The 20,201-nt window shown below is 35.9% G+C and overlaps 1 pseudogene; it reads left to right on the top strand.

Annotated features, from left to right (window-relative positions):
• LOC130234834 (uncharacterized) overlaps window positions 1–19,779 on the top strand; it is a 55,889-nt pseudogene extending 36,110 nt beyond the window's left edge.
• The last annotated feature ends 422 nt before the right edge of the window (window positions 19,780–20,201 follow it).

Raw genomic sequence — 20,201 nt, 5'->3', positions numbered from 1 at the left:
TTGCTCAAGTGTTAGTAATTTCCTCACCAGGCCTGTCAGCTGGAGCTCTGCCTTGATTGGGCAATTCTGTTGCTCATGGTAAACCAGCAGGATGTCACTGCACCTGGGCTCTTTCTGTAGACAATTACCATTTTTAGTCAATGGTGGCAAAGAGAGATTACCGAGTTCCTTTTGTGGTATAAGTGTCTTTTTCGACTGATGAGTATGTTAGCTGCACTCATATCAACTTAAAATGTTAGAAATTGAGATGAAGAGTAACATTACTTTTCAGAAATGGAATATTATTGCAGAATTTTCTGTTACCAGTCTCGTTTCTGTCATACTTAGACAGAGCGAGATTGTAGCTCCTGTTGATTTCAACATGAGATTGATTTCCGAGTGAAGCTCTGTATTACTGCTTTTGATAGTGTCTGTCTAAATACACTTTTGTAAAAGGTTTTATAAATTTTAACTCTCTTAAAACCATTTAAAAACCTATTCTTCATTCTTAAATCAATGTGTCACGCAAAGAAAGTAGATAATTAATTTTTTTTATATGTATTTACACTGACCGGTCACTTTATTAGGTACACCTAAATAGTACTGGGTTGGACCCTCTTTTGCCTTCAGAACTGCCTACTGTAAATCCTTCGTGGCATAAATTCAACAAGATATTGGAAATATTCCTCAGAGATTTTGATGATAGCATCACACAGTTGCTGCAGATTTGTCAGTTGCAGATCCATGATACGAATCCCCCATTCCACCACTTACCAAAGGTGCTCTATTGGATTGATCTCTGGTGACTGTGGAGGCCATTTGAGTACAGTGAACTCATTTTCATGTTCAAGAAACCAGTCTGAGATGATTTGTGCTTTATGACATGGCGTGTTATCCTGCTGGAAGTATCCATCAGAAGATGGATACTCTGTGGTTATAAAGGGATGGACATGGTCAGCAACAATAGTCTGGTAGGCCGTGGCATTGAAATGATGCTCAATTGGTATTAAGTGTGCCAAGAAAATATCCCTCACACCATTACACCACCACCAGTCTGAACTGTTGTTACACAGTAGGATGGATCCATGCTTTAATGTTGTTGACGCCAAACTGACCCTACCATTCGAATGTCACTGCAGAAATCAAGACTCAGACAAGCAACATTTTTATATTGTCTATTTCTATCTTCCTTTGTCCAATTTGGTGAGCCTGTGTGAGTTGTAGAATGTGTTTTCTGTTCTTAGCTGACAGGAGTGGCACCCACTGTGTTCTTCTGCTGCTATAGCCCCTCTGCCTCAAGGTTGGATGTGTTGTGCATTCAGAGGTGCTCTTCTACATACCTTGGTTTAATGAGTGGTTATTTGTTGCTGCCATGTGTTTGGCTGATTAGAAATCAGTGTTAACGAGCATTTGGACAGGTGTACCTAATAAAGTGATCGGTGATAGATATATACACTACAACCACAGCTCTATAAAATTTAGGAAAAATCAGAATGTCAAGTGCATGTGAGTTGTATAGCATATTTAGATAAGCATTTGCATATACTGGACAAAGCAAATACGTGTACTTCAACTGTGTATATATACTGTTGAAGTCAGAATTATTAGCCCCCCTGAATTACCCCCCCCCCTGTTTATTTTTTCCTGCAATTTCTGTTTAACGGAATTGTTTAACAAAAATGCAGATCGAAGCACATATTTTCAATGAGCCTGTGTTGAAAAACACACACTCAGCTATGTATATGGCATCTGGATGTCTGTTAGCAGTGTTTTACTGCAAAGGTATTGCAAACTTTTTTCTTCTTAGAAAAAGAACCAAACGAGTGAGTGTGACTTTGTGTATATCCAGACATTGAAACACATTACATGCACACAAGTGCAAGCGTGAGCAATTAATTGCTGGCTGCAGCTCATTTAACTATGGAACCCCATTTCTGCCACTGAAAAAAGTATAAAAGCTTTATGTGCCTTTACAGTATATCATTGACTACATTTACATGGACATCAGTAATTGAATTATTTGCCTTAATCTTAATAAGACAATAATATGATTAAGGTGTTTACATTAGTTTCTTTTTGAATGTTCCTTTCATGATCCCGTTTTACATGTAATTCGATTAATGTCATTGCATCACCACGCTATCCACATTTACTCTGGAGTTTCATGTAATTTCGGGTGTTTCATTTTTAATTTGTTGACTGTAACTGCACCTTCACTTTTATTCAGTAACATTTCATGCATGCTCCCTGTGACAAACGAGATACTGGATGTGAGTATGAACTGCTGGAAGAGTGATGTTTTAATGGAATTTAATACGGCGCGCTGTATGAGGAAAAAAGAAAACTCCGCATTTCACAATGCAAGTGCCTGTGGTTCTTCACTGACTTGGTAGGTGCAGAGAATAGTGTCAAACAGCCGTGTGTGTATAAATTATCCTGTCGCAAAATGCTGTGAAAATCCTACATGATGGTAATAGTTTGATTAAGGTGTTTACATGTCTGTACTGCACTTCAATAATGTGACTAAAACGGGCATACTCCACATGTCTTAATCCGATTTCTGTTAACATCGATCATGACCTTAATCGAATTAAATTAATCAAAAATTTACGTGGTAGACTCTTAATCAGAGTATTATTTTAATTAAATTAAAATTGGATTATTGGTGTCCATGTAAACATACAAACTGTAAGTTTATAGCTCAGATTTCTGGCTTATGGTCTGACTTTTTTCATGTAATAGTTATTAAGACCGAATTGTGAATTTTAAACTAGTAAGTTAACAAAACATAATCAGAGTTGGCAGATATAAATCTAATTTTTCTGAATGCAATTCTATATTCTTTCATCAGAAACATATAAAACTCAAAAATTGTGTTATATAGTCCAATTCTAAAGAAAAACAGATGAGTTTTCTGACAATTGTTAGAATCTCACAATTCTGACTTAATAACATGCAATTCTGATTTCATGTCTTGAAATTGTGAGGGAGGAAATCTGAATTGTGAGGAATAAAGCTTTTACACAGTTTTTATTTTAAATATATATTCAGTAATGGAAATTAGCTTGGATATTCAACTGGCAGCAGTGCTGGCATGAACAAGGGTTTCTGATTTATGCAAATATAGCAGCCCCCTTTTGTAGAGTTTATTTATTTGACACTAATAAAGTTAATATTTATTTATCAAATTAATTAAATTATTTATTCAATTTGCAATTTTGTCAAGTCTTGCTGCTAAAGTACATTGTGTATTATTTCGAGCTGAGGGATTTAAAAAATGAGTGCATCTGTATAATAATTGCAATGAATATACAGTAATTAAATTATTTATTTTTTCGCATTCACTGATGTTTATTTGTTCAGCTGTTGTTTTCTCGAGTCGTAATACAGTGACTTATAGCAGCATGTGGCTCTGGAACTTCTCCCAGCATCTGTGCCTTAGGACAGCTTCATTGGTGTAGTCTTTGATCCAGCTCATATAGCACATCAAAGCAGGGCTGAAATGAAAAAACTAACCTTGACTCTCCATCCAGCTCAGAGAGACCGAGGAATCCATCTATTCTCTGCATTCGGATCTGCACCGCATGACCATAATGACACTTGGCTAAAGCACAGGCGAATACAATGCTAAAAGTGCACAAGATCACTCACAACGACTTTTGAGGGCTGACAGATTCCTTTTATTAATCATCCCGAGGTGTGGACAAAAGACCATTCCAGTTTTAAAACTGACCTTGCAGATATTCATTAGGAAAACACTTTAAATTGTGGTTGTGCTGACGGAGCACATGGATGGCACAGAGCAGGAATAAAGGTCAGCTTTACTATGATTGTAAAGATGATTCAAAGCATCTTAAAATGACAGAATGTGTGCAGAGTTTCAGCTGAATAGTGTTTCTTTTCGAACTACTATTCACAAGCAAAAGGCACTGGATGAGAGGAGGCCATAAGTCAATATAGGTAGAGAATAAAAGGTGAAGTGTGTCATTTCGAGAAAATTGTGCTCTTATTTAACCCTTGAACACCAATTTTAAAAAGTTACAGAGAAATCATTGGAGGAAAACTCTCACACAAATACTGATATTTATTTATTTATTTAACTTTTTATTATAATTTTTTTACTTATTTATATAATTTACTTATTTACTTTTGTTTTTTTACTATCAATGAATACTTTTTTTAGTATTAGCGAATTTATTAATTTGATGGTACAGGATCAACATTAGTGAATTTATAAATTTGATGGTCCAGGATCAACATTAGTGAATTTATAAATTTGATGGTCCAGGATCAACATTAGTGAATTTATAAATTTGATGGTCCAGGATCAACATTAGTGAATTTATAAATTTGATGGTCCAGGATCAACATTAGTGAATTTATTTATTTGATGGTCCAGGATCAACATTAGTGAATTTATAAATTTGATGGTCCAGGATCAACATTAGTGAATTTATAAATTTGATGGTCCAGGATCAACATTAGTGAACATATAAATTTGATGGTCCAGGATCAACATTAGTGAATTTATAAATTTGATGGTCCAGGATCAACATTAGTGAACATATAAATTTGATGGTCCAGGATCAATATTAGTGAATTTATAAATTTGATGGTTCAGGATCAACATTAGTGAATTTATAAATTTGATGGTCCAGGATCAACATTAGTGAATTTATAAATTTGATGGTCCAGTATCAACATTAGTGAACATACAGTATATATTTGACGGTCCAGGATCAACATTAGTGAACATATAAATTTGATGGTCCAGGATCAACATTAGTGAATTTATAAATTTGATGGTCCAGGATCAACTTTAGTGAATTTATAAATTTGATGGTCCAGGATCAACATTATTGAATTTATTTATTTGATGGTCCAGGATCAAGATTATTGAATTTGTTTATTTAATGGTCCAGGATCAACATTAGTGAACATATATATTTGACGGTCCAGGATCAACATTAGTGAATTTATAAATTTGATGGTCCAGGATCAACATTAGTGAATTTATAAATTTGATGGTCCAGGATCAACATTAGTGAACATATAAATTTGATGGTCCAGGATCAACATTAGTGAATTTATAAATTTGATGGTCCAGGATCAACATTAGTGAATTTATATATTTGATGGTCCAGGATCAACATTGGTGAATTTATAAATTTGATGGTCCAGGATCAACATTAGTGAACTTATAAATTTGATGGTCCAGGATCAACATTAGTGAACTTATAAATTTGATGGTCCAGGATCAACATTAGTGAATTTATAAATTTGATGGTCCAGGATCAACATTAGTGAATTTATTTATTTGATGGTCCAGGATCAATATTAATGAATGTATATTTGATGGTCAAGGATCAGCATTATTGAATTTCAAGATCATTATTGTAAAATGAACGAAAAAGCTAAAACAAGAATTTTAAAAAATGTTTTTCTTTATCTGAAATAAAAATGACACCTTTTTAAAAAAAACTAGAACTAACTAAAACTTGTGTCCATACAAAAATAACTGAAACTAGCTAAAATTATTGCAAAAATGTTCTTCATTTTCATCTTTGTAATTGTATAACCCTCTGGTGTCAATCAAATCTGTTAGGTGTCTAATTACACTCACAATAACAATAAAACTATGTGCTTTTGCAAAATACGGAAAATAAACAGTGTAGGCATTCTTTGTTTTGTCTCTCCGCGAAGTGTTTTTAGAACACATCATTAAAATGCACTGAAACTCCACGAGAACAAAACACACCGACATGACACATATAATCTATACAACTCTTGAAGTGTCTTGACGTGTCCAGTAACAATTATCCTAATTTACAAAACCAACAAACAAAAAACTAAAACTGAAACTAATAAAAACTCAACTAAAACTAAGCAATTTCAAAAGATAAAAACTTGTAAATCTACCTCAAAAAACAAATTAAAACTACCTGAATTTGAAAGCAAAAAGTCAAAATAAAATAAAAACTAAAACTACTGAAGATTCCTAAACTATTATAACCATGATCCGCAGCAACACACTGATAGGCTTAATATAAAGCACTGCAGTCCTTTGTGCTTATATGTTTGTGCTTATATGCTTATATGTGCTCACTCAGTCTTCTGTGAATCTCAAAAGGACAATTTCTGCAGTAACCACACAAAAGTTTGTATTACGAACTTACATTCTTACAGAAATAAAGAAAAATGTAATTATACAGTAAGTCATCCAATTTAGCAACCAAACAAAAGAAGTGTGTGTGTGTGTGGTGAGGGGACTGGGTGTGGGGGCCTTTATGGTTTATAGATCCCGCCTTCTGTTTGGGTCTGGGCACAAAATCATGTCAACATCACAGGCAATGGCTTCAGGGGCTAGGCATTTGAAAAAAATATGTTCTTGTGTGCTGAAGAATGGATTGATCCCACCTCAGTGTCTCCACGTGCCTCTTCCATTGCTTGCAGAATAGTCATGTGGGCATGAGGTTGCGGATCATGTACTGTCCACCAAAAAAAAAAAAAAAAGAGTAAGTAGTCATAGTTACTAGTTACTTCCCACAAATAGTAACTGAGTGACTGAGTTACTTAAGTAAAATAAAAGTAACTAATTACCAGGGAAAGTAACTATGTTACTTAAAAACATTGAATTGTCAAATGACTATAAAATAATTATATAAGGTTGTACACTAATCTACTCTATTTTAATATTGTTGTGGGACAACGTGAAAGACAACCATCAAATTCAACATATCATTCTAAATGTTAAGGTAAACCTTTTTGCCTTTCACCTCAACGAGGGAAAAACAGACTTACAGTATAATTCCATTTTGCAAAGGCTACGTTTGATCTTATTGGATTCGCCATCGTTCTGACTTCTAATTGTTGGTGTATGCAACTGACTGTGCGTGTGCTTGTGTGTGCTGATTTATTTAAGCCAATCATCACATTCTCAGTTACACCAGATTCATAAACACACCAATCATAACCGCTGGTTGGTTATGTGTCCCTCCCCAGCCTCGAACACACTCACACACACACACACACACACACACACACGCACCGCAGAGAAAGAGAGGTCCTATGGCAGAGAGAGACCCTGCTCAGATGAACACTGCTTCAGTGTTCTCAATTATAGTAATACACATTTTATAGTAAGTAACAGTAATGGCATTGTAACAGGGGAAACAGTAATTTATTTGATTGCAGAAAAAAAATATTAATTTTAGTAATGCCTTCAATTATAGCACTGCCACCAAGAGGCTGTAAGGGGCCAATCACACGAGGCGCACCACACTGCCTTTTTTTGTTGACAAAAAAAGAAGTGCGCTTTTTATGTCGCTAGGCAATGACTGAATCAGCTGCGCATTGTTATATTAACATAACTTTAAAATGTAATGATATTGTGATATTCAAGATTTGTGAGTCATACAGCACCAGATAACTCAAAACAGTCTCTCCTCCGTCTTCAAAAGTCTCCATAGTTGTCTTGACAACACAAACACTGCAGTCACCTCAATGGAAACCCCACCTCTGCTTTCATTCGATTGGAGAATGAAACAGACGCGACTGATGTAGTGCACTTTTACCGCTCAGACTTGCCTTTTTTTCAACTGCGAGTGCACAGCATGCAACGGCAAAAACACGTGTCGCAGCAGGCGGTTAAAGCGCAAGGTGTGCAGGAAGCACTCGTGGCCGTTAGTAAATCATTAAAAAAAGGATGACGCAAAATGCGTGTTTAATGTGAATAGCCCCTTAGGGGGCGGGTATATAGCTGTGAAATGGTTGTTGAACCAACCTCACACCAGAGTTGGTCATTGGAGACTAACATTATCCCAGGTGACAAACCTGGGCTGCTCTGGTCTGTTCTGCACAACTTCATGTAGTGCATATAGAAATGCAATGATCTGTCCTGCATTATAGGGACGTAGAGTGGTGTGGTAATACAGGACTGCTTGGACACTAATTGCAGTACACAAGCTGATATTTCCCAGATGCTGCTTTGGAACATTTGTACTATTTCTGCAGTGATAAGGCTCAGAGCGATTAGTGTTCTGATTTCTGTGAAGGTGTTTTCAGGTGTAAAAGTAAGTGTGTATAATTGCCATATATGTTTTTCCAATGATAACAAGTGATTTAGTTTTGAATAAAGTGTCTAATGTAAGAAAATGTGTGTAGGGTTTCGTAATACAGTAAGTCATTTACAGCAAAGTTAAGCTATGGTCACACTGTTTTTAACTCTTAGCCATCGTCAGGACAAGGATGCACTGGGGTGCTGTTTTTGCAGATTTCAGTGTTAACGAATAAATTACATCAAAAAGAACACAAGTAATCTTGACAAACTATACATCAGTCTAAATCTACAACCCTTAAGCAGCCATTGTAGCTAGTTGTTTTTTAATGGGAAGCTTATAAAAATGTATGTATGGAGTACATATCATCATAATAATGACACGCATGTATTCATTGCTGTACATCTGGGTTTATTTTGAAAGGTTAGAGTCCTCAGAACTACATCCCATCAAACACATTTAGTGTTGACACAATAATGATGAATTATGAATGGTTATTCAGTTGTTTATGTCACCACTTCTTCCTGTGACCTATTGTTTACCATGTTACTTATGCGCAAAAATGGCCCGGGGGGTCAGGAACTGTTACTGTATAAAATTAGGTAGGTGTAAATCCCCAAAAGTGAGTGCTGGCTAACAGGTTAATGTATGCTGCAAAAATTTTAGGTATTGAGGCTTTGGTCTAAGCATTCGGTTTTAGTGTATAAGCAATAGGCAAAACTGTAATGATTCAATTAAAGCATGTACTCTATTTTACACTATTTGCATGGACACAACCAATATGGTCAAAAAAGTTTGCAGGGTTAAACGATGGTTTTTTTAAAAAGATTTAAACATTACACTACACTTGTCTGTCATTATTTGATCAACCCCAAATTCATGCAATTTGTTGTAGACATCTGTGTGCATGTATATGTGTGTATGAGAGAGAGAGAAATAAAGAGAGAGAGATTCACTTAAAATGGCTTACTTACAGTTATCTGCTCCATTTGTGCCTGTAATTTTATTTCACATTATGCCAGATACTCACTTTCACTTCGATTTCTTTCAGTCTCATCACCCTCCCGATCTCACTCCTCCAGTACGTCAACCAATCAGAGGCTGCGATGCAAAGTGTATCCTTATCTAAGCCAGGAGAGGCTAGAAATGGGTCTGAGGAAAGGCGAGGAAGATCATGGATTTCTGTGATAAATGGAAGAAGATAAACCTGAGATGCTTACAATGAATTGGATTATCATAATGACGCAAGCAAGGCAAAGTCAAACATGCAGTCACAAACTAAGGTAGGCACTGCGATTGTCTCTTTCATTTAATTGTGAGAAATACTGTATGTTCAGGCACATAAACAAAAAATGAATGCGTAAGGAACTATAATATGTCCTACTTAATCTTCAGGTTAAATATTGTACTTCAATCTTTCACTGTAGTGTTTCCTGCTGGTTTTGAAACACCAAATTCCCTTAGAAGACTGTGTTTTTTTATATGCACTTCTGAACTGTTGAAGTATAATTTACGGTAAGACAAATCAATGAACAGTCACAATCTGTTATTGTATAATTGCCATTGATTTAAGAGATGAAGTGGTTTAAGGCCTAACTTTCCCTCCTGTCTGGTTTCTCAGCAAATGAACTCTTAAGATTTTAACCTAGCATCTGAAAGAGTTTCAGAATGAGTATCTGAAGGGCTTATGTCTGAATAAAGTACTTCAGAAGAGGTAATGGGGGTGATTTCTGCAATAGCCAGTGTGCACTTAACCATATCAAGAGCTCAAAAATAGAAGTTAATGGACCTTTGGCTTTTGAACATAAATAGAAAAAAAAAACAAAGAAACAGACTAAACTGGACATAATGAGAGTGGTAATGCAGCCATAATTTTCTGAGCCGTAGAACCACGATAGAAAAAGGTAGAGGTAGTGTGTGCGTGTGTGTGCGCGCAAAAAAAGTGTGAGTGGCCTGGCAGTTTGCAGGAACTATTTCTGAACTGATTCCGTCTGTATCCTGTAGGATGTGTTAAAATCCATTATTGCTATCTGTGTTATTTTGAGATTAATTTTGCATATTTAATTAGCGATGATTAAAAATGTGCTGTTTAATCGTTAGTTGATTTTTCTCTTACACGTTCTTAAACATAATTTGTGACACTGGACCACAAAATCAGTCTTATGTTGCATGGTTGTATTTGTAGCAATAGCCAAAAATACGTTATGAGTCAAAATTATATAATTTTTATTTTATTTTAATTTAAAAATGTTTATTTTTGTTAGCATAAAAATACTATTGCAGCTATTTAACAAACATGCTGTTAGGGTATCTGCGGGGTCCTAAAAAGTCTTAAAATCTCTTAAATTTCAAAAACTAAATTTTAGTCCTTAAAATGTCTTAAATCCACTGAAAATGTATTTATTAACTCTGTTTACTTATTAATGTGGTTTAATTATCTTCCTTACAATAACTTTTGTTTTAATGTTTTTTAAGTTTTTAACTTGGCCATTAAAAATCTTTAGGGTTTAGACTATCTCATTATAGTCATAAAATGGTCCTAAAATGTCTTAAATTTGACTTGATGAAACCTGTAAAAAAAAACCTGTAAGTAAGCAATCTTGTCTATCTGAAAAACAATGCTGAAGTCAGATATTCTGCTTTGAAAATGTGTGTTACGTGCTGGAACGCTGTGTTTGTTTTGGTTCTTTTAACCTGCCCAGTGCCACTTTAGTCAATTATATTTCAGCACCCCAGGTTGCCTTGTTGGAAAATCGCATATTTCATTCATTCATTCATTCATTCATTCATTCAGAAAGGCTCTTAAAGCATGTGGCCGTGACCGAAATGTGACCTCCTGTGGACAGTAGCAGCCTTCGAAATGAGACGCAGACTCAGACTCAGAATTCCACATGAGGTTATTAAATAGCAAATAATAATAATAATAATACGAACGTAAACATTAGGTGAGCCACTTATACTGAAAACCGGTGTCCCACTGTAACAGCATGCTACGTGACGGCATTTGCAGTGATAAGCAATTTGGCTGTTTGCACCAGACGCAGCACGACAGAAATTTACATGTGTAAACAGCCATTTAGAAGCACATAATACTCACTCACCCCCAAAATGGTAAGGTTTATGATCTAAATAATACATATTGAACCTCTTTAACATTACTAAATGTACATGCTGAATCACTGATATGTGTTGATTTGCATTATTTCACAGTTCTAAAGTTCAATTTCAAACAGTTTATTTTATTGTCAAGATCTAAGGTGAACTATCTGCTGCTGAATTCAGTAGTATGGCAATAAATGTCATCATAATGGCATTCAAACTCACAATTGTTAGCATTTAACACTAAATAAAGCACATGAGGTGTACCTGAGGTGACCATTGTCAGTTTTCTGTTGTTCAGCTGCAAGATATAAACGTCGTTTCTAATATATCAGTTCGGGGTATTGGTTAAAACAAAAACTCCTAATATACAAAATATTTTTTCTATCAATTGCCGTTGCTTTTTTATAAATCGTGATTTCAATAAGCCTTTAGGCGCGGTAGTCAGACTCGTTCCTGTTGGTCGTCAATCTGGCAACCTGTACTTGCATTTGTTTTGATCCAGGAATGCAATCCCTAGTTCAACCATTGGGTGTCAAACTTACATACTGCACCTTTAAGTTAAGATCATCTTCCATGCTCAACTGATCTTAACAATATATCACAACTTAATTGTATTATGCTTTGCTAAAAACTCAATCAGGACAACTTTAACCTCATAAGGTCTAAGGTGTTTTTTACATGCATTTTTTTTATTTTTCTTTGCTATTTGGCTTATTGAAACCTAATTACAATAAAACCTAAGTATCATCTTTTGATATGATGTACATTTAGAGAAAAATGATGTCCGTATATGTGAACTCATGATTCGAATTTACATAAAACACTTTTTCCTGACTGTTTTTTAATGCATATATAATATAGAATTTGTTTTTGAACATGTTTTCACTATCAGAGAGTTAAACAACATTTATTTGCCCATTTTGGACAGTTAAACATTGTGTTTGAGACATTTCATATGCTGCAAAACAGATGCAGGATGACACTGTATGTCTGTAACAAAATATAAAACATTCAAAGTATTTTAAATAGCCACTTAAGAGCTAAAATGTGCTGTCCAGGTATGTGGCCACTAAGCCCTAGGCGGTTAAAGATGATTTTCCCAGTATTTAAATTTTTGATCTTTATGCATTTTTTTGATATCACTATTAACAGTATGTAATATCTGTTTGACAATGTGTGAAAATGTGAAATGTCTTGTGAAATGTCTCTGAGGTTTCAAAAGATTAACATGCACAATAAATTGAGTTATTGCGTCTCAAAAGGAAAAAAGTAAGCACTTTACATGGCACATACGACTGTCATAAAACCTTCATAATCATGAATGTAATTGAGATTTTATGCATGTTTAAAATAACTCTCGTTAAGTGTAATTCGCTCTGTTGTCTTTTTAAAAAAGGTGACATTGTTTAAGATGCCTTTATTATGATAACCGAATTTTATAACAGCGGCATGATATTGACATTGAGTGGTGCACATTAAATGTCATTAAAATGTAAAAAAAAAAAACTGTCATATAAAAAAAATTGCAAATATGAATGACACTCTCATAAATAATATAGTTAAAATAAATACAATTATTTGACTCACTATTGACACTTTTAATGAGAAGTTTTAATGACAAATTCAATTGTTCACCTGAAAAAAATATCAGAAAAATATTCGTTACACAATTATAATGTCCTCATGACAAACTTATTTATGACATATTTATGACAAGTTGTTATGTTGTCTTGTTTATGTCAAGTTGTTATTGTTGCATTTAAAATGACATGTAGAACACTGAATGTTATCATAAGCATGCATAAAATCTCCTTGTTGTGTCATTATTACAAAGTTGCCAAGGCAGTCTAATTAACACCCCATTCAAGTAAATTGTTTCAGTAGAACTGATTCTGTCCTACCTGGAATGATATATCATTATGATACGCATAGTGTTCTGTAGTTTTCCAATGTCATTTTGGTTGTACAGTACCTCCACATGCTTATAGATTGAACATGCTCTACACATGGATCTGACATTCCCGTTTTTAATAAATACTTGTTTGTAGTTTACAAAAAAAAAAAAAAAAACTGTACATTTTCAAAATCTTTTTCAACTTTTTTTTTTCATTTGCATTTCCAAGCCCCCCAAAACACCATTTTGGTGTAAAAAAGACAGACAAAATGCATTCAGGTTTTCAATTTTTAGTTAAAAACTATGCTGTGTAGACAGCCCCTCAGATAAAGCAATGAGACGTTTTTGACAATACACTTCAAGCGGAAGACAAATCATAACAGCATGGGCCATCTGACAATAAAATCTCTCAATAAAAAGGGGGTTAAGAGAGAACACAAGGCATGAACAAGTCTTTTTGGGACATTGTGAGAATTTTTGTAAAAATGTGTTTTGACTTTTAAACGATAAAAACTAAGTGTAGCCATTGAAAAAAAAAAGTTAACATTTTAGAATATAGTGTAATAAGAATACTGTAAATCAGTGGTCCTCAACCATTGATTGGGTACCCTACCGGTCCGCTCAATAAATCATTGGTTATTTCTGTTTTATTTTTTGTTTATGTGTGTCTGACAGATCTTTTACTTTGAAAAATCTTTCATTTTGAAAACTACCATATTCTCTCGGTTACATCTCGGTCACTTGAACATCAAAATGTAACTCACAAGCTAGCAAAATGAGAAAGAAACAGATGTCTTTGGCAAGTTTCTTTGCAAAGAGAAAAAGGCCCAGTGAAGGACCCACAAACTGCCAAGGAATGGATTTGCAACCTGTTTGTCAACAAATGAGATGAATTTAGCATGTCTGTGCAAGAAGATCAACTGTTGGAGATCGCAAATGACGGCGGCCGTTAACATATCATGTATTTTTCATGCGCAAGTTCATTATTTCCAATGGAGGCACGTGGCTCGCTTGAGCATATCGCGCTCCTGGACCCAGTTGAAAACAACTCAAGTTTTCAGAATGCTGCAAACGCACCACGAGTCACATGACAAAAACTGACCGATCAGCTTCATACTTTGTATGGAATATACACATTTCAGTAGAGTAATTATCTCAGTCAAACACAGCGGCACTTTTTAATTTTCTCCATAAGTAAAACTTGTATCAGAATTGCAGCAATGTTTTGTCAGCTTGTCATTCTCTGAGAAAACGGATAAAGGTCACCTAGCAATCTACGTACACCTCCCAACCCCTCCCCAATGCCCTACCCCTCTTTTCAATCCCATCGGCCACAGAAAAATTGCTTCAGTAAATGCTTCAGTATTTAGTAAAACATATTCTGGAATAGTTGGTGGTTCATTCCGCTGTGGCAACCCCTGATAAATAAAGGACTAAGCCAAAGGAAAATGAAAGAGTATTCAGTTTAGATGCTGTTTTTATGAAAAATAAGTTACAAAGCTTTCGTTGGGTTTAAACCTTTCTTCTTCCCACCATGAATCAAAGGACAATTAAGGGAACAGCTACGATTTTCGAGCTGCTGATTCAGCCATTCAGATCACTTGACATTCAACACACCTGATTAGATTATTCAGATTATTCATCAGGAGATGTGGCCGCCTCAGGGATCGATTAGGAACAATGATGATAAATCACTTCCACTGGCTGCTTCCCCACCTGAGCACCTTGGAGAAAAAAAGTTGTCTTGTGAAAGTTTTGTAAGCGAATTGGTCCATCCGATGCACTACAATGGAAAAGTAACATACAAGGCAGACATTTAAAGGCAGAGCTAGCCAAGCTAACCTCACACAGGCCCTTCATAGGCAACCTGTTTTAAAGAGCTCTGTGGCTGTATTTAATCAGTTCTTTCTCCAAAACGCTCCTACAACTCAACCACCACTAGACTGATTTCAAGCTTGACAGATTTCAATTTATTCCTTTGATAGATTCCTTTCGCGCCCACAGCAGGAGCAACACATGTCTATATCTAATACAGAAGCTTCTGAAAAAATGGGTGGGATTCGTTTTAGTGGAAGCCGTTCAACATGAGCAAGCCAAATACACGTGGCTATCCAGCGACAAAAGGCAGCAGGTGAAGAACAGCATATTGGTCTCATTCTTTGAGTATTTCAGCAATGGGGGACAAAAAACATATCAGAAAGCACAAGAGTATTCGAAACCTCTAACAAATGTCATTTCAGAAGGATAAAAGCATTTTCTCGCTAAGTGAAACTCAATTTTTGCATTGTTATTAATTAATGCACTGTATGTTATTTCCAATTATATTAAGTATTGTATATGGAATATAACTCACCAAAATTTGAAAAAAATACAGCGGCTGCTGGGCCACATGATGTATATTTGAAACTTTTTTAGGCAAGCATATTTAATCAAATATTTGTTTTGTTTATAAGGAAGGTATTTGTACTTCAATGATTTGGGAGGTGGGACTTTGGAGTGCATCATTGGCTGTTAGATTTCTCATTCCCCACCGAGAGCACCCTTTTGACGGACACTTATTCTGGAGCAAGGTGGTTATCAATATAGTGGTAAAATGTGTAACATAATTCATCAAGGTTATATTTAAAGGAAATATTTGGTCATATTCATCTGTTATTTGCACCAAAGCAAATAAATTTGACTGCAATGTTTTATGTACAGCTTTATGTATTTAGCTATTCATTCATTTTCTTTTCGCTTAGTCCATCATCAATCAGGTGTCGCCACAATAAACCGCCAACTTATCCAGCACATGTTTTATGCAACGGATGCCCTTCCAACTGCAACCCATCACTGGGAAACATCCATACACACTCATTCACACACATACACTACAGACATTTCAGCTTACCCAATTCACCTATACCACATGTTTTTGGACTTGTGGGGGAAACCGGAGCACCCACAGGAAATCCACGCCAACACAGGGAGAACATGCAAACTCCACACAGAAATGCCCACTGACCCAGCCAAGGCTCAAACCAGCGACCATCTTGCTGTGAAGTGATTGTGCTACCCACTGCGCCACTGTGCTGCCCCATATTTAGCTATCATGTTCAGTAAATGACATTTGATATACACTCACTGGCCACTTTATTAGGTACACTTTAATAGTACTGGGTTGGACCACCTTTCTTAGTGTTTAAGAAACCAGTCTGAGATGATTTGTGCTTTATGACATGGTGTGTTAACCTGCTGGAAGTAGCCATCAGAAGATGGGTAAACTGTGGTCATAAAGGGATGGACATAGTCAACGACAATACTCAGGTAGGCTGTGACATTGACACGATGCTCAGTTAGTACTAATGGGCCCAAGGTGTGCCAAGAAAATATCCTCCACACCATTACACCACCACTACCACCAGCCTGAACCATTAATACAAGGCAGGATGGATCCATGCTTTTATGTTGATGATGCCAAATCCTGACCCTACCATCCGAATGTCGCAGCAGAAATCATCAGAGCAGGCAATGTTTTTCCAATCTTCTATTGTCCAATTTTGGTGAGCCTGTGCGAATTGTACCCTCATTGTACCCACATTCAAAGTCACTTAAAACACCTTTCATCCCCATTCTGATGCTCAGTTTGAATTGCAGCAAATCATATTGACCATGTCTACATGCCTAAATGCATTGAGTTGCTGCCATGTGATTGGCTAATTAGAAATTTGCGTTAATGAGCAGTTGGACAGGTGTACCTAACAAAGTGGCCAGGGAGTGAAAATGGCAGTAGTATGTAATACAAGTTCTTTGTATTGCAAAGTGCTGCATTTGTTCTATCACATGGTAACACAGATTTTTATATTATAATCAATCAAAAGGAGACATCTCTCTATGATGCACATTGCAGTTTTGTTTGTATATAAATTATATATTAATCTAGTGCTTGTTTTCCTTTGACTTTTATGGGGTTAATGGTGAATGCCAATATGCAGGGAAGAAATAAAGACAGAACTCTTATGAACTCAATGTCACACTCATGGCACTGCGATAAGGCAGTGTATTATCCAGTCCAGTTAACCACATAATGAAATGACACATTAAAACAATTATACAGCACTACTGTACTGACCTGTATGTAAATCCTATAATAAGGGATTTTCCTACCGTGGGAACCATTCAGGACTGAAGTACCATGTTCATGTTGTTGTGGCTCTGCAGCAGTCAGTGAAGCCCCATGAGCAACAGACAATAAGCCTCGCCAAAACACACTAACAGTACAGAGAGCAGACTGCAACAAATGAGTCAGAATTTCAATGCTTTATCCATTCATAATTTCAAAATTATCCTAATAATTTGATGAACATTTATTCAATAAATACTGATATGTGTTCTTATTTTAAACATGTAAAACATGTAATTGCTCAAACATACAAAGTTAACATAAAGCCCAAAATCTGACACTGGCACATTATTATTTGTCACCTTTTATTTGGATTGTTAGCTGATATTTTTGTGCTGCTCTGTCACAACTTTATTGGAATAGTTAATCCAAAAACATAAATAAATAATTATAGTTAAAGCTATATATGAAATTATGGCGTTGAGTAACATTTTTATAGTATTATTTTTCCCAAAAGCTACTTCTTCCAAATATAAATAAATAAAATAAATAAATAAAATAATTTAGAAATTGTAATTTTAGAGCATTTTCGAACATAAAATAACAATAAAGTGGCATGTTTCTAAATTAATTTTATTCATTCATTCATTCATTCATTCATTCATTCATTCATTCATTCATTCATTTATTTATTTATTTATTTATTTATTTATTTGTTTGTTTATTTATTATTATTTTTATTTATTTATTTATTTATTTATTTATTTATTTATATTTTTATTTGTTCATTTGTTTTCTGTAAATGTACCAGTAGCTATTTACTTTTATTTTAGAAATCATCGCTGACTTATTTATCAATCATCTTGTCTTGAGCAAACAACTCATTTTGAAAATTGAAAATTGATTTACTCATTCTTGTAAGTATAGATTTTAATCTCTGTAAAATACTTGGTAATTATTTTGAAGAATATCAGGGACTAAACTGTTTGCATGTCCCTGAACAAAGTTATTCATTGTATGTAGAATTTCCATTACTAAGTGAACTATTTATTTCATATTCATTGTAGATTTGTTTTGTTTCAGTCTGTATTAGGTATCAATGCCCAACTATTACTTATTTTCAATATATGAGATGTGTTATGTACAACAGTCGTGACTCACTCTGATAGAACATGATTAGTATAACCTGACAAACCTTCACCTTCCTCTGAGATTTCAAACACAACCTTAAGTAAATCATCGCGCACCGACACTGATGCAGTACGGGGCATGTAATGGAACCCCCCTTTCTGAATTGCTCCAGTAAATCATAGTAGTGATTTCTGTTTAATTACTTAGTAAAATGAGCCGTTATTATCGTAAATATTAATTTTAATAGCACAATCAATCTGCTTCGCAAATATATACGATTGTGTTAAGCAACCTACTCAGCCGAGGGAAAACTTAACAAGCCCGCTGATATGTTAATTCGCTTTTATGCAGCTGGCAGACTTAATTAAGCTGTATTAATGAAGGGAATGCAGTCACATATAGTTACCGTTACACTCGGCCTATGCGAAAAGGTCAAGCGCTCATGCGAATTTGCAAATCGCTGCTGAAAATACTCTGCAGATTGCTTACATGTGGGATCGCACAAGGTCGACATGAGCGTCACGTCAACTGGCAGCTCTGGGCTAAAGCCAGAAATTCATCATGCATTTATATGACCCTCATCAGGGCACGTGACGCGCCGCGGGTGACTAGGTAAACTTTATAGGGCTCTGCGAAAGGTCATTTTTTGGCTACTAACTCAAACTCTGCAGTTAGAGACCATGGGGACTGTGATTTCGTTATGCTGATGGATTTTGCTTTCCTTGGGCAGTTTATGTACAGCAGTGAGTGACATTCATTTGCTCTGGCACACTGTTCGCTTGTCTCCTGCATCGCTGTAGCACTGCGGCGCCACTGCATTATTTGATAGATGTGCCGAGGAGAGACTGTAAAAACATGAGTTGTGACAGCGCTTAACTGTCATCGCTCTTAAGTTTATCCTCCAAGACAGAAAACAAGACGAAATGCTTTTGCCTGAGCAGATTTTGAATTAAGTGCTGTATGAATACGGATGGCGGATTTATGTAGTTTTTTTTTTTGGTAGATGCTGTGTCAATTTAAACATCACCACGATGTAATATGGACCTTGTTAGTCGATGCTGGCCCAGTCTATCAAATAATTACACACCCACCAAACTGACCGGCGCAGCAGCGGTTCAGCACTGTGTCTAAAGCGCATTCATTATTTTCTCTTCCTACCGCTGTTTGAACAACACAGAGATGTTTCGTTTCCTCCAGCAGCAGGTCTAGGCGGTTGTAGGGTCAGCCGCTCTCCTCATAAGCAGGAGGCTAAAGGCTGGATGAGACTTAATGAGCTGTCGCAGTCAGCTGCCCGAAATCCTCCAGGCCTGCACACGCTTGCTTTCTTTCTTTCTTCTTTCCCTGACCTTCTACTGTCAGCAGGCCTGGCCTCAGAATCAATTCATCCTACACAGGAAGAGATTGGAGAAGTGGGACAAGACGAAATGGAGGTTGAATCACTGTCAAGCTTCGCTCTGAAATGTCCCTGCAGCACCCTGCGTACTCAAGGGTTTCCAGAGCCCGGGATATATTGAAATTTTTTTATTCTTTTTTTTTTTTTTCTCTGATGCAAAGTTTTCAGAACGTGAATAGAAGAAGTACTTGAAATGGTCTGTTGCTGGAAATAAAGTCTGTCTTTTTTCCCACTGCGATCTTTGCTGCTCCATCAGGGTAAACCGGGTTCAAGTCAATATGTTCACTTCAAATAAAGCAGTGACCCTAGTTGAATCAAGCAACTCGCGTGTCCAATGTGTAGGCCGTTAGTTTGAGTTGAGTGTACGCTTTTTTTTACTATAACCACCCCCTCTGTAGTGCTGAATGTGTCCCTTATTAGAAAGTGAGAGGTGTCATGGTCATTTGGAGCACTTTGAGTGTGTTTGCATGGTTAAATGTCTCTGTTAGCGTGGCTTTGTAAGCAGTGTTGGGGAAAGTTACTTTTGAAAGTAAAGCATTACAA

The sequence above is a fragment of the Danio aesculapii genome, chromosome 2, assembly GCF_903798145.1.
Source record: "Danio aesculapii chromosome 2, fDanAes4.1, whole genome shotgun sequence".
Lineage (NCBI taxonomy): Eukaryota > Metazoa > Chordata > Actinopteri > Cypriniformes > Danionidae > Danio > Danio aesculapii.
The sequence above is the reverse complement of the archived record's forward strand: the minus strand, read 5'-3'. Positions and strand labels throughout refer to the sequence as shown.